Source organism: Miniopterus natalensis, chromosome 7, assembly GCF_054644295.1.
Source record: "Miniopterus natalensis isolate mMinNat1 chromosome 7, mMinNat1.hap1, whole genome shotgun sequence".
Lineage (NCBI taxonomy): Eukaryota > Metazoa > Chordata > Mammalia > Chiroptera > Miniopteridae > Miniopterus > Miniopterus natalensis.
Window position 1 is genome coordinate 77,007,974 of NC_142087.1, and position 13,856 is coordinate 77,021,829.

The 13,856-nt window shown below is 48.9% G+C and overlaps 1 protein-coding gene across 3 annotated transcripts in view; it reads left to right on the forward strand.

Annotated features, from left to right (window-relative positions):
* TSHZ2 (teashirt zinc finger homeobox 2) overlaps window positions 1-13,856 on the forward strand; it is a 407,693-nt gene that overhangs the window by 139,383 nt on the left and 254,454 nt on the right. The window lies entirely within an intron of this gene.

Genomic DNA, 13,856 nt, shown 5'->3' on the forward strand with positions numbered 1-13,856 from the left:
TGGCTTCTTTCGTGCCGCACGATACTTCTTGACCCTGCTGGCTGGCATGTGCCTTGTCAATCATGCTGAGCAGTGTTGCATCGCACGAATGGGCTGCGATCTGCTCGGCCTTTCTCCCAAAGGAAAGACTTCCCAGTGGTGCTGGTTCAGGGTGTCAGCTTTGGGATTCCAAGTCTAGTGTTCCGGGTCAGGTAGAGAGCTTCTATGAGTGCACGGATTTGCCAAATTCAAATACTGAGAAAACCAAGGGATGGGCGAGGTCATCCTTAGGGGAGCTTAAAATTACGTTGAGCCTAAGTGGCCGATGGACCATCGAGAGCAGAGTAACTAGAACAACAAAAGCCCTCCCACCGTTTATGGGCTGGGCACTGAGCTGGGCACTGGGCCGGGCACTGGGCTGGGCACTCCCCACCCAAGAGACAGGAGCCCCCAAACCCTGACGCATTGGCGCCCCTAGCCCCATGTAAGGCACAGGAACCTGAAGCTCCTCTCCAGGTAGCCCCCGAAGCAGGCGGCTGTACCAGGGTCTCCCAAGATGCTTCCTCCCCGCCCGCCCTCCCAGACGCCAGAAGCTCCCAGCAGCTTGGGCTTCTCTTGGCCTTAGTTAGAGTTTCAGGTCTCTTTTCACCGGATCCTTTAGATAAACTTGAAACCATAGTTTCCTTTCAATCCTTTAAGCGATGCAAATTGCTTTACCCGAAGAAAGGCATCCCATTACACCATTACCTGAAAAGAATATGCTGAGAAAGGAAGGGGAGGAAAAACATGTTTGAATTTTTCCCCCCTAATTTTTCTTTCTTGTTGATTAAAACGACAGGTCAGATTTTTTCCCCCCTCTCTTGCTGAGTGAAGATACTCAGTTCTTTCTTATGAACAGAAGCCAAACGAAGGTGAAATTGATTACCGTGGTCGAGATTATTTAGGGGGCTGGGGATGTGTGGGAACTCTTCTCCCCTCCTCTGTGGCCCCACAACACACCACGCGTGTGACGATGGGGCTCGGGGTTCCTAAAAATATAATTTCGTGAAGTGAACCAGTTACTTACTGCAGTTTCCCACTGTAGCTGTCGTCTGGTGATTATTTGTTTGCCTTTATCATTGATGATAACATTTCCGTAGCTGAAAATCAAAGAATCGGGTTTACAAAATACAGGGAGATGGCCCGGCGCAGTTTCTTCCATGAGCCATGGGGCGTCCGCAGCTGGGCGGACGGGCAGGTACATAGCCGCGTTTCTTTCCACTTTCTTTCTTATTTTTACCCTAAATGCTGTACATGGAGAAAACAGTCTTCCCCAGGAAGGCCCTTGTTGGCTGTCCCCAAGAAGTCAGCCCCGGAGCTCACAATACTGTGTTTTATGCATTGGGGAGTCGAGATTCGAGCTTCTGCAAAACGCTCTGATGGAAATGCGGTCACTTTATAAATGGCTGTTAGGAACTGCCCCTCCATGAAGGAGCCGATCCAGCCCCTCGTGAATGCCATCACCCCCCCCATCTCACCTGCCACCAGATCCTGCATGGCCTACCCCTGAAACAGCTCTCCAGCGGGTCCCTCTGCGCCCCGCCGCGGCTGCTGCTTCCAGGCCGTCCTCAGCTTTCTGTGCGTTACTGTCTTCGCTTCCTCGCCGGTCCCTGTGCTCCAGCCTCTCTAATCCATCCTTCTTATCGGCAACAGAAGCACTTCTCTTTGTAAAGCACAGCTCGGCTCTCATCATGTATTTCTTAAAATACTGTGGGTCTCCGAGTTCCAAACGAGGTTTCCAGAAAGGCAGCGTGTGTTGATGTGGGGGAAGTATACAAATGGGTATTTTATTTCAGTAGTAACATATTTATTTTGAGTTATATCTTATTCATGGCGATCCTGATTTTCCATTCATGATGTTGACTTTATAACCTCATTTTAAAATAAATTTAATAAAGTGAGTTTTTTAAGTGGGATGCTTAATAAACAAAGCCCTCAGTCGGTGACTAGCAACGACAAGAGCTGTGGGAGTGCTGCGCAGTGGCTGAAGTTTGGAAAACACTGGCAGAAATCCACAGTCCAAGCTCCTTCGCCCATCATGAAAGATAATTCGCAACTGCTTCCCTCAGGATAGCAAAGAGCAGCCGTAATGCCTGCCTGTTCCCTCGCCCCACGAGCAGCCGTAATGCCTGCCTGTTCCCTCGCCCCACCAGCTCGCCTCAGCTAGAACTTCCCCTCACTTTTAGCCATATCGAACGCTTTGCATTCTCCAAACATAGTAAGGCTCGTATATTTGTGCATTTTCTCTTCCCAATCCCCCACATAGTGTTCCCTTTGTCCGGATTGTAGTTGTCTACCTGGTGGACTTCTATACAACCTTCAAAACCCAGTTCCCATGTGCCAGTCTCTGTGAACTCTCCCCTGAGTTCCTCAGGTAAAACTCACTAGGCCTCTGTGCTCCCACCCCTGCTGTTCTCCTCACTCGATACTCTAGCTGTTTCAGTAGGCGTTTCCTTTCGCCCTCAGAACTAATGAACCCCATAAAGCTGGGCCTAAACCTCTGTGTCTCCACTGGCCAGCGACAGACACGGTGCCTAGAAAAGGGCTCCTCCGTTGAACGAGTGAAGAAAGAAAGAGCTGAGTATAGGGCAGCTTCCCTCTTCAAAGGGAGGGTGCGCGGGACCCTGAGGCCTCAGGCGCAGTCACTGCCACGAGGAAGGAACCCGCTGCTAAGTGGCGCTCGGGAAGTTGTCCTGACAGTGTTTCTCCAGCTCCGACTGCAGCTAGCTTTTCTTCTTTAAATTACTCTGGGACATTTACCCTTAACCAGCGGTGACGCGGCGGCACAGATACCTTCTGGCGACTCGTGAGGCTTATGATAATCGCTTCGCTCCCCCTCTTCCCCTCCCAGACTCCCGGCTTCTCTGGAAGAGACTGAGTCTGTTTTGTTCAGTGCAGCACCCACACCTTCAGACGGGGCCTGGCACAGAGCAGCACCTGGTGTCTCCTGAATAAACGGTGTCTGAAGAGTCCGTCTGTTGGGCCCACAGACCATCTCAATTTGTCCTCGCAGATAGAGGCTGTGCAACGAGAGAAAGCGGGTGCCTGCCGCCGGGGGAGGCCCCCAAGCAAGGGCCTTGTGAACAAGTCTCCCACTCGGCTTGCCCAGCCCTGCGGCGGTGGCACCGTTGGCCAGTCTGGAGAATTTTCCTTCGTTCCCTGAACTCCCTCTGTCCGCTCAGCACGGATCAGTCCAACCCTGCGCTCTGGCCGCAGTTGGCCCTCCACTGTACGGGAGCCTGCTTCGTGGGCGAAAGCGCCGTCTTCACTGTCGGAGAAGGGGCTGAGCAAAGTGCAGGGCACGCGGCCGGGCCTCAAAACGCTGTTATAATGTACAATCACTTATCTCTATATCGACATTCCTAATGACAGCCCATGTCGTGGGCAAAACCCGGCCCTCTCCTTCTGGTCCCTTGATAATTTTATGTCCAATCAGTAATCCCTCTATTTCTTGTGATTCACACTAAACCTCACTTATTGGCTATAGGTGCCCTCAGGAGCTTTTTTTAATTTTTTCCATTTTTTCTCAGCATTTTATCATTTTAAGACCCTTGCTACAGAAATTACCTGGTCTCATGCTTTTCATTTTCACACAAGCGTGGCTTTTTATTTGGCCATTTTTTTGGCCTCGTTAGATCTCGGGGATCCTAGTTATTCATCCATTTGCTCATTCATTCATTCAGCACACATTTACTGAGTCATCTGGCGCTGCATGGCCCTGCTCAGACGGGAAGGCTGGGGCTGGGCCTAACAGGACCACACTACGTGCTGCTCCAGGCCCTGAGACACAGGGACTGGCAGGACAAACAGCTCTGGCCTCGTAAAGAGTTGATTCAAGTGGAGAGACAGACAAAGAAAGGAAAAGTACACAAATATATATAATACAATACATCGATATAATATGATATATTACAATACGTTACTATATTACAGTCCGTTAACATAATATAATAATATATTACAATATGGGTGTTGTGAAGAAAACCAAAGATGAAGGGTGGCTTTGACCTGTCACCGCGCCAGGGGCTTCCTGGGTTAATTCCTCATTGTGACCCCCCAGCTGTATTTCCCAACCAGACCCAAACCCATGGGTCTAACCCCATGACCCAAACTAGCTTCCCATTGACCTTTGCACTTTTCCAGTCTGATCAGCCCCTGAACGTCTACTGCTGGTGGCCCTCACCAGTGTGTCCCTCGGTGTAGAGCATGCTGGGACGCCTCCACCCGAGACAGGGGGAGCTGGGGGAGGCTGGGGAACACCCGGCCCTCCAGGATTTTTCTAAGCCCCTTCTTTGCCTCACCTGTCAGGGATGAAGTCTCTGCACATCAAAGGCCTGTTTCACCCAAACAGAAGTGTCCAGAGGTTCGGGTGGAAAGGTAGTTTAGCACAGCGTCCTAGCTGAAGTAGGGGGTATGGAAATAGTTGCTGAGCATGTGTTTGCGACCATTTGAAGTTAAGCGTCATGGGGGTTCTGGGAGCTTCATTCCATTGAGGACGATTGTGCAAGGAACCATGTGGGTGCCTCCCAGGTCCCAGGGGTGGGCGGGAGACCTGCGGCTCTGGAGCAGACGCAGAATCCACGGAGCCCGGGGCCTGTCTGGCCCGCACGCGGCCTCCCCAGGTGGCTGCCTCTGCTCGGCCTGCTCGGCCTGGCGAAGGCCGGGAGCCCCGGGCATCGGGCATCCCTGGGACCCTCCCGTCACCTCCTCATTAGTTCCTAGATAGTGTTCTAGTGGCAGCTTGTGAGGCTCGCGTCCCGCCTCCTCCCACTCGTGATCCCTCCGTGTTAATGTGCACTTAATGAGAAATTCTTGTCTTGCTTGTAAATCCTGTAGCCGGCATTCAATTTATTGACAGATGTTTGCTTGGATCTCTTTAAAATTACTTCATAAATCTTCAGGGATAAAAGGCCTCAAGTTTGGTTATTAAGACAAGGCCTTGTGACAGTTTCATATTTAACTGTTTAGAAGGCAGCTGTCAGGGCCAGAGGGAGTCGGGCTGCGGGCACCGGCCTGGGCGCCCTGGGAGTTCGCGCGTCTCTCGGGGCCCTGGCTGCTGAAGTGTCTGCTGTCCTATAATCCCTGTAGTCAGCTTCCCGGTGACCTCGCGGGGCTCTGCACTTACTCATTTAGTGTATCAGTGTGTCAGCTGAAGAAGCGTTTCTGCTGATAGGAGCCAGGGGCCGAGCAGGGCGCAGCCCCTCCGCCACTAGGAGGGAGCGTGGATGGTGCAAAAGTGGAGGTGACACCTCCCACCACAGCCACCAGGCACCAGCTGCAGGCCCAGGCCTCCAGCTTCATCTTAGGGGAGCAAACGCGGGGATGGGGTGGGATGGGATGGGATGGGGTGGGGTGGGGTGGGATGGGATGGGATGGGATGGGATGGGATGGGATGGGATGGGATGGGATGGGATGGGATGGGATGGGATGGAAAGGGTCTGCTCAGAAGTTTTGAGACAGCACTCGTCTTTCGTGACCTTTTTGATGCCTTCTCTAAATCTTTTTTTTTTTTCTGCTGCCAGTAGCAGAAAACTTATCTCTAAGTGGCTTAAGGCAAAAGAAAAGGGAGAGGAAAGATGGCTGAGTGGCTGGTGTATTGAATTGTACAGGGCACTTTCCCTCGGGCCCGGACTGGTCCAAGGATCAAATAGTAAGTCTCGCGCTCTTCCCAGGGTTTGCCTTACCCTGAATCAGCATCACCCTCGCAATTCCTGTGGTGGCCCCAGAAGCCCCAAAGGGCTTCCAGATTCAGACCCAGGAGGAAAGAATACCACCTGCTTCTCTAATAAATTCGGGGGGGAGGGGCGCTTATGAGGTCTCATTGGTCCTGATCAGGTCCTATGGCCACTCTTTAATCAATCACTGTGTCAGAGGCAGGCTGTGTTCTGATTGTTTAGGTCTGAGTCACCTGGCAAGCCCCACATGAAGCCTAGAAATTAAGACCAAGGGGGAGGATGCTCTAGAGTGAATGTGAGGTCTTGTCACCTAAAGAGGAATAAAGCCAGGCAGCATTAAAACGAACGTTCACACGGCCCCATCAAATTCCCAGCAGCACCCTGCGTGCGTCACTCTTTCATTTCATTCTGCAGGGCTGTCAGACGCGGGCAGCCTCGGGGCTAGCCAGTCAGGGCTGTGACCTAGCGCACTGGGGACGGCACTCAAGAGATGAGAAACTCAGAAAGCCCTGGAGAGCCCAGGCCTTCCAGAAGTTCTCTAAAGCCACCCACAAACCAGTAACGGTAACAGGATGAAAAAAAAAGAATTGCTCCACTTAGCCCTATCACAAATCAGCGCTTTTGCGTGTAGGAAGGTAATGAGCGCTGGGGCCAAAAATAGAGTGTTTTCTGCTTACTTGCTGGTGTCTTGTCACTTCGCGTTGCTTGAATTGTGTCAGATCGCATCGGGTACCATCGCCTCCATCCGGCTGACACGACCCACCGCTTTGCAACACTTAAGACAACTGTTTGGGGTCTCTTCTCCCCAGTCCAATTTTTTGCATAAGTGCTATTTACCAGATGAGGCATTTGTGAATATTATTAGAATTGAAAACACTTCTACCATTTAAGCCAGAATTTATTAAGGGCCCCTGGGAAGGAAGGTACACAAACTGTTTCCTCACCACCCCTGACAGGCCTCAACAGGGGGCCAGCTCCCTTGACCAGAATCCTCCAAGTTAACTAAAATGTGATATTCGCAGTTTCCTATGCGGAAACTTCTGCAAAGTTTAGGCTGGCAGCTGGGTGGTAAACTTGGCCTTGATTTTCTGTACGACAGACTGCTCCTGTCCCTGCCCCTGAGAAACACTCTTCAGAGAAATCACTGTGATAATCTGGATTTAGAGTTGCCTGTAATAATAACAGCAAACACATACAGTGTTTTCTACCCTCCAGCTACTGTTCTAATTACTTTATATTTTTTAAGTCCTTTCATCCTACAATGGCTGTTATATCAGAGAGTCACGGAGACATTGAGTTACTGACCTAATGACCCATAATTCATGGAGCTGAGATTTGAACCCGCAAGAACTGGCTTTCAAGCTGTGTTCCAGACACGATGCTGTGTTGCCCATATTGTGCGGGTAGACGGATAAATATATCGACTCAAGATTTGTGGCACTAAATGGTAGTAAGTGTATAAAAGATGAGTTAGATGTTGCATATGTAATATTATATTACGTAATACAGTATGTATTAATATATAATATTTTTATACATGATCATATATTATATAACATTATATATGGGATATATAACTTACTTATGTTATAATGGTTTCAGAAAGATGAGAGAAAAAAGCAATGGCAAAATTAAATTTTGTTAAAACAGTAACATGAAGTTGGGAGAAAAGTATTTTCACAGGAATGTGACTAAAATTGGAGCAAAATTTGGGCCTGACCCTCCTGATAGACAAAACCCAAAGGGGACAAAGTGGAGAGTTACCATGTCTGTGACATCCCAGGAGTCAAGCAGCCTCAAGCCTGGGCCTCACGACAAGTCCGGCCAGGACGTGGTGGAGGCAGAGATGGTCCGGAGCTTCAGTCGCTTTTAGAGGAAAGGAGTCAAGGGGAGGACCAGGGTCAGATGGAAACCTCACACACTGACATGAAAATATCAGAACAATTCTGTTTTCTCGGCGGGGTTACTTAATGCCTCTGCATTTGCTTTCTTGTCTGTACAAACGTGCTGTCTTCGTTTGTGTTCCCCCAGAAGGAGACCCAGAAACAAGGATTTGAGGACAAATACTTTAGGTGGTTGTTGATCCTTGGAAACACTGGTGGGGAGTGGAGAAGTGAGGCGAGGAAGGGAGAGAGATTAATAAGGAATGAGCCATCCAGCCAGTTATCACTGGGCAGCCGGAGCGGGATGCTGCGGGGGCTGGGAGCCAGGCGAGCACGCCCCTCGGGCCGCCCCAAGGAGGGGAAGGGCGCTGGGTGGCTTCCCACCAAGGCTCCGCCTGCCGTGGGTTGGGGGCTTCTCCTGCGCGTTCCTCTCCCGCAGTCCAGCCTGCCTTCTGCGTGAGGCAGACACCCGCAGCCGGACAGCACAGGCGCTCCCAGTAGGCGTGCGTGGTGGGGAGGGGCCCTGCCTAGGAGATGTAGATGGGGCATCGCCATCAAAGTCCAGTGTCAGTGATAGTGACCCCCGACTCCTAGGGCTGTTGTAATGATTGAATGAGGTAATGAGTGTAAGTACGTGGAGTACTGTCTGGTTGAAGCAAACGCTTAAAAGTTAGAAGCAAGCCTATTGGCTCACGCAATTAAAGGAGTGTGGGAGAAGACCTGGAAGCTTCAGGAGAAGGTGGATCCAGGTGCTCAAATGCATTGGGCTGAGCAAGAGCGTGGCGAGCCTGTGAGGGGCCCGGAGTTTGAGTACTGCCAGATGGCGAAGACCATGTCATCGCTGCGGTCTGTTTCAAATCTGGCATGTGAAGCGGATCCATTCCCAGACACTCGGAATGAACTCAAATGATCAGTCAGTGCCGGGTGGGGCGGGGGAGGGGTGCTTGAGTGAGTCAAGGCACTTTGGCGTCGTGTAACTAAAGCGGCCGGTTGTGTGATGGACGGTTTCATTTCTCTGCGGGCTGTTTTGGCATTGTGGAGACGCAGCCTAAATTGGTGCCCACACCTCCCACCAATCACGCTCTGAGAGGGAGCCGGAGTTATTGAGATCCCCAAGCAGCACTTTGGCGCACACACTATCTAACGATATCAGGAGATGAAGGAGGTCTTTGAAATGAGCTTTCGAGCGTGAGTAATGACCTTCAGGATGTGGTGCAGGGATTGTCTTTGGAAACTGGTATATCTTGATGGATGATTGAAAAGCTGCTGTCTTTGGTGTAGTTTTCGCGGTTTTATATTTGGGGATGTGTAATAAATAAATGTGTAATTGCCCTCAACATGATGCAAGACCAGGAGGTGAGGAGGAGACAGAAAAGTCCTATAACAGCATAAAATTTTATTAGGATTCCCATTGATAGGCAAGGCAGTGTTGTGTGAACAAAGGATGGTCTGTCTTAAGTTGACCAAGATAGAATCCAACACAGTGAAGATCAGATTCCACCAGCTGCTCTGAAGGGAGGTGGGGAGGGGGAGAAAGGGTGGTTCTCTCATTTTTAACATCCGGGTGCAAGTAGTTTGGGTGCCTATATTGATAACAGCAACGACAACCTGCATTGTTTACCTTGTACTCCCGGCAGATTATACAGTTTTTATGGGGAAGGTATTTGCCGTGGTTCATCTAATTGATGGAAGTGGCTACATTTCACAGTGGACTCTGATCCTTCTTAATTCATTGAGATCACCCTTTCTTCTTACACGGTTTTTTTTTTTTAAATTTTATTCTTTATGATCACAGCTCAGCTTAATATTTATATGCTATATATAACATATATGTTTATATATATAGTTTAATCTTCCATTATGATTCGCAGTATTGGCCTTATACATAGATAAATCTGTCTGTCTTCCAAATTGATTTTGATCTCTGTTGGTAACAGTGGATGGGTGAAAACCTTATGTATTATGTATGGTGTCTAGAAACCGGGCTCAGCTTTCTTTTCACCCCATGTTTCACCGGGCAAGTCAAAGAGTGTTTTTAGTGTCGCTGCATAAACTCTGTTAGAATTTAGGAGATCCGTATGGTAAGGATTTTCGCGCTATCATCTACAAAGAAGGCATGGACGCAAGAGTTTCAGCTTAGCCCTACCTTCTTCAGTCCAATTTAGAACCTTAAATGTTCACAAAGGTTGAATAACATTGTTTAGTAAATGGTAATTATCAAAGCTGTGATAATATCATTGGGAAAGAAAAGAGATTTTGATTGTTAGTTGCCATCTCCCGCTAGTATTAATGTGATTTGTCTGAAACTGAGATTTCTTCCTTTGTTTTAAAACCTGCTATGGCCTGTCAATATGTCAGTCATATCTGTGCACGAGACGTGCACAAAAGAAACGGTGGCTCCGTTTTCTACAATAAGACTTCACTTTTGTTACGCAGCTTAAATAGAGGCATTTGCACTAACCTGGCAAATACAGATGTCTCCTTGGGAAAGTTCCTACATTCCTATAGCTTGTATTTTCTATGTCACTCGATTTAGCATTTAATTACCTACCAACTTCAATTCCTCCCACCAATCCCATGAGTGTTATTTTTCTTTGGAGGTTTGATTGCAAACTTCCAGAACAGTGGGTCTCACCCGGGAGGTGGGGGTAGGGGGGTCAGTTTTGTTTCCAGGGGACATTCAGCATTGTCTGGGAACATTTATTGTCACAACTAAGCAATGGGGGTTGGGGTGGGCATGCTACTGGCGTCGAGGGAGTAGAGGCCAGGGATGCTGCTAAACACCCTACAGTTCCCAGGACTGCCCCACAGCAGAGACTTGTCAGACTCAAAGGTCAACAGTGCTGAGTTCAAGAAATCCTACGTGGAGAGGAGCTGTTGTTTTTCAGTTTTCTGTTTCCGATCTAGTACAGACCTGACACTCAGTAGGTGCTCAGATTTCATTTGACGATGACGCTGAGTTTGCTTTGAAAATCAGGGTCCCAAGGGGATCTCAGTACAGACGTTTTTCAACGGGTGGGGGGAAGGTGTTTTGTTTTTTCAAATTCAATCTGTATGGCTCTTGAGGGAGCAGGGAGAAGGGAGTGTGTGATGCAAAATCGTTAAAAATAAAGACAAAGAAGCCACTCTCGCTCTTTCCTGTGACTGCCGCCAACATAAAAAGGCCCCGTTGTTAATCACTAGGGGACAGTCTTTGTGTGGAGGGGATGGGGGGTGCTGGCAATTTTATTGCTTTTCTTGGGGGGGGGTGTAAAACGAGGTGATTGACGCTTCACAAACAAATCTTGACTCGTTTTTTGGGGGGGGGGAGGAGCTCCAGAAGAGAAATAGAATTCTCACAGGGCAGGGATCAGCCTTTTCGTCCACATAGCACGGGAGTAGGTGAAAATTTGGCTAATATCCAGGACACCACTAAGAAACAACCAATGCCCCAGTTCTCCGTGGCTGGTGCCAGCTTCCCCACAGCACCCCCTGCCCCCCATCCCATCCCAGGCCCTTGCTCCCCACGCTCAAACTTTTCAGCCTCAGTCTGTGTCTCTGGCGAGGTCTTTGGAGCAGGCCCCTGACAATGTCCTGGTCAGCTCTTTTAGGGGTTTTTTTTTTTCCCCCCGAAAAAAAAAAGTTGATTTCCTGTTCTGGTGGGCCATACATCACTGACGTCCCCCGTCTGTGCTCCTCGTCTGTGACAGAATGAGAGGTGTCATTTATCACCGGGGCCTGCGGAAGCTGTGGGAAGAGGGATTGAATTTTTTCTGGAAGGCCTCAGTGTCTACCGGCTGCCAGATCGTTAAAAAGGGGGCTTTCCAAAGAAAGCTGTGTGTGATGTGACTGCCCTTCCTGTCAAGGACAGGCTAAGAGAGGCAACATCAAAAGGAGGGAGAGAAGGGAGAGGGGAGAGACGCTCCAGCCAGGGGCACCTCCAGCTCCCGAGCAGCGCGCGCGGCCCGGCTGCGGTCGGGGCTCGGGCCGGACCTGCTAAATCGGTCCCCCCGAGATGCCACACGGCGCCGGTGCCAGCGCCGAGGCCGAGGCAGGAAACCTCTTCGACAACATTTCCTCGCCTGGCGCATTATGTAGGGCACGGCGACAGGCTTGTTCCGCGCGGGCCGCGGCTCGCGGCGCAATCTCGGAAGAGCTGAGGCAGGAAAACCTATTCGAACAAAAGCAGAGGCTCCCAATAAATCACGAGGCAAAACTGAGACCTCCTGGCAGGCGCCTGCTCCAAAGAGACATTTACAGCATCCTGTTTGCAGAAGCACACTCGGAAAATGCCCAAGAATATCTTCCTACAGCTCCTCTCCTCTTGGCACCGTGTCTGCCACCAAATGGATCTCCGGGGATCGGAGAAGAGACTCCCGCTTATCATTTCTGTGCAATGGGAAGAGTCCTCCCTCCACTCCCTGCATTACCAGGGTAATAAAAATAAGTCAACGTTTACGTCCTGACCGTATGCCGGGCACCGTGCTAAGTGTTTTGCTTATATACTCACTTTAATCTTCGTAGCGGGCCTCTGAGAAGGGCACTGTGGTCTGGAGACGGTGCCATGGAAGGAAGCACAGAGAGGTTCAGGAACTTGGCCAAGGCTGCACAGTTCTTGGCAGAGCTGGGCTTCTAATCCGGGTAGTTGGGTTTCCAGAGTCTATGCTCTTAGTCTCTGACTGGGAGGGTGAGGGATGGACGTGGCAAGGCGGTCCTATGATTTTTGAAGCCTCTGGATTGCCAATGTAGTCATATTAATTTAAGAAATTACCTTCCTAGTGGTGACCCAAAGCAGGGTCAGCAAATTTCAGCCATGGGTCAAAGCCAACCCAGAGCCTGTATCGTAGATCTTATACAGCCACTGAGCTAAAAACAATTCTTACATATTTTAAATGGTTAAAAATAATTTGTGGAAATGTGTTTTCTTGTTAAATAAGCACCTGCACAATATCCCTGATTTTGCCTGTTGGCCTATAAACCCTGAAATATTTAGTGGCTGGCCCCTTACAGGAAAAGTTTGCTGATCTCTGCCCTGTGGTAAAATCAGCTACCAATAAACGAATGCATGGAAGAGAAAGAGAGAGAGGAATAGAGGGAGGGAAAGGAAGGTCAAAGAAGAGGACCTCGTTTTAGAGTAAATGAAAAAACTAAGGTTTTCGTCAGTGGGGCCTGCGGCCACAGACGCTCATGTTGGACTGGCTCGTGTACCCATGTGGGGAGGCCGTCCTCTCAAGAGAAGTTTTCCTTCACTGCTTTTCCACAAAGCCTGCTGCTTGGAGAGACAAATTAGCTATTAGGTAATCTAGTTAATTGACAAGTGACTTAACTAATTACCCTAACATGCTTATTAAATGTTACCTTTCCCATTCTCAACACATTGTTGGAGCATCAATTTATTTAAGGCCTTATCACATCACTCTCTCCTGACAGCGCACTCCTATTAAAACACAGGGAGCACAGGGTGTGCTTTTCCCATCATTATTTCTCTCCCTCTGTGGTTAGTGTCAAAAGAGAGAATTAGGAGGCGAATCTGAGAGGCGCCGGTCCCTATGCAGCCACCAGGTCCAATTAGACTGGCGCGTGGTCACGCGGCCGAACCGGGAAGGGACTATAGACGGAAATAACGCGCTATCAGCCTCACCTAATGGGGAGAACAAAGGTGGAGGGAAAGCCTAGTTTGACTTTCGACTGTAATCTTTCTGTCTTTATACACAGCCGCACCCTGGAGTATCTGGGGCGGGGCATCTTGAAATTCAGAACTTTTCAGAATTTGGAAAGAGAAGCTGGCGCGTATACCACATACTAGATGACACCCCCAGTGACGTCGGGGATGGCATTCTATACTTAAACATATAAATAATCCTGCAATCAAACATTAATGTTACTAAGTGAGATTTTTTTTGAAGTTTTAAAATATCTCAAATAAGTTCAGGTCTGATTTTTCCGCTAAATGAATTATGGGGAAAAGCAAAGTTTGGTTTTTAGAGACTTTAGGATTTCTGAATTCTAGACAAAGGATTTGGGACTGGTGCCATTATGTTCCTGATCTTACGGTTTTTCTAATGAACTTGTAGTTACTTTATAAGTTTAGCACTGGTCATAGGTAAGGCGTATGGCAGCAGTTGGTGATTATTTCTCAGAACAATATGAGATGACGCACAAGATAGCTAGGTAGGTAGATAATCATACATATATACAACCTATCATTATATATATCATGATATATAATGATATAATTGATGCTTTTCTAAAATATGATTCACTATAAGGAGGTTGGAAAGAAGTACAAAGACTTATTTCT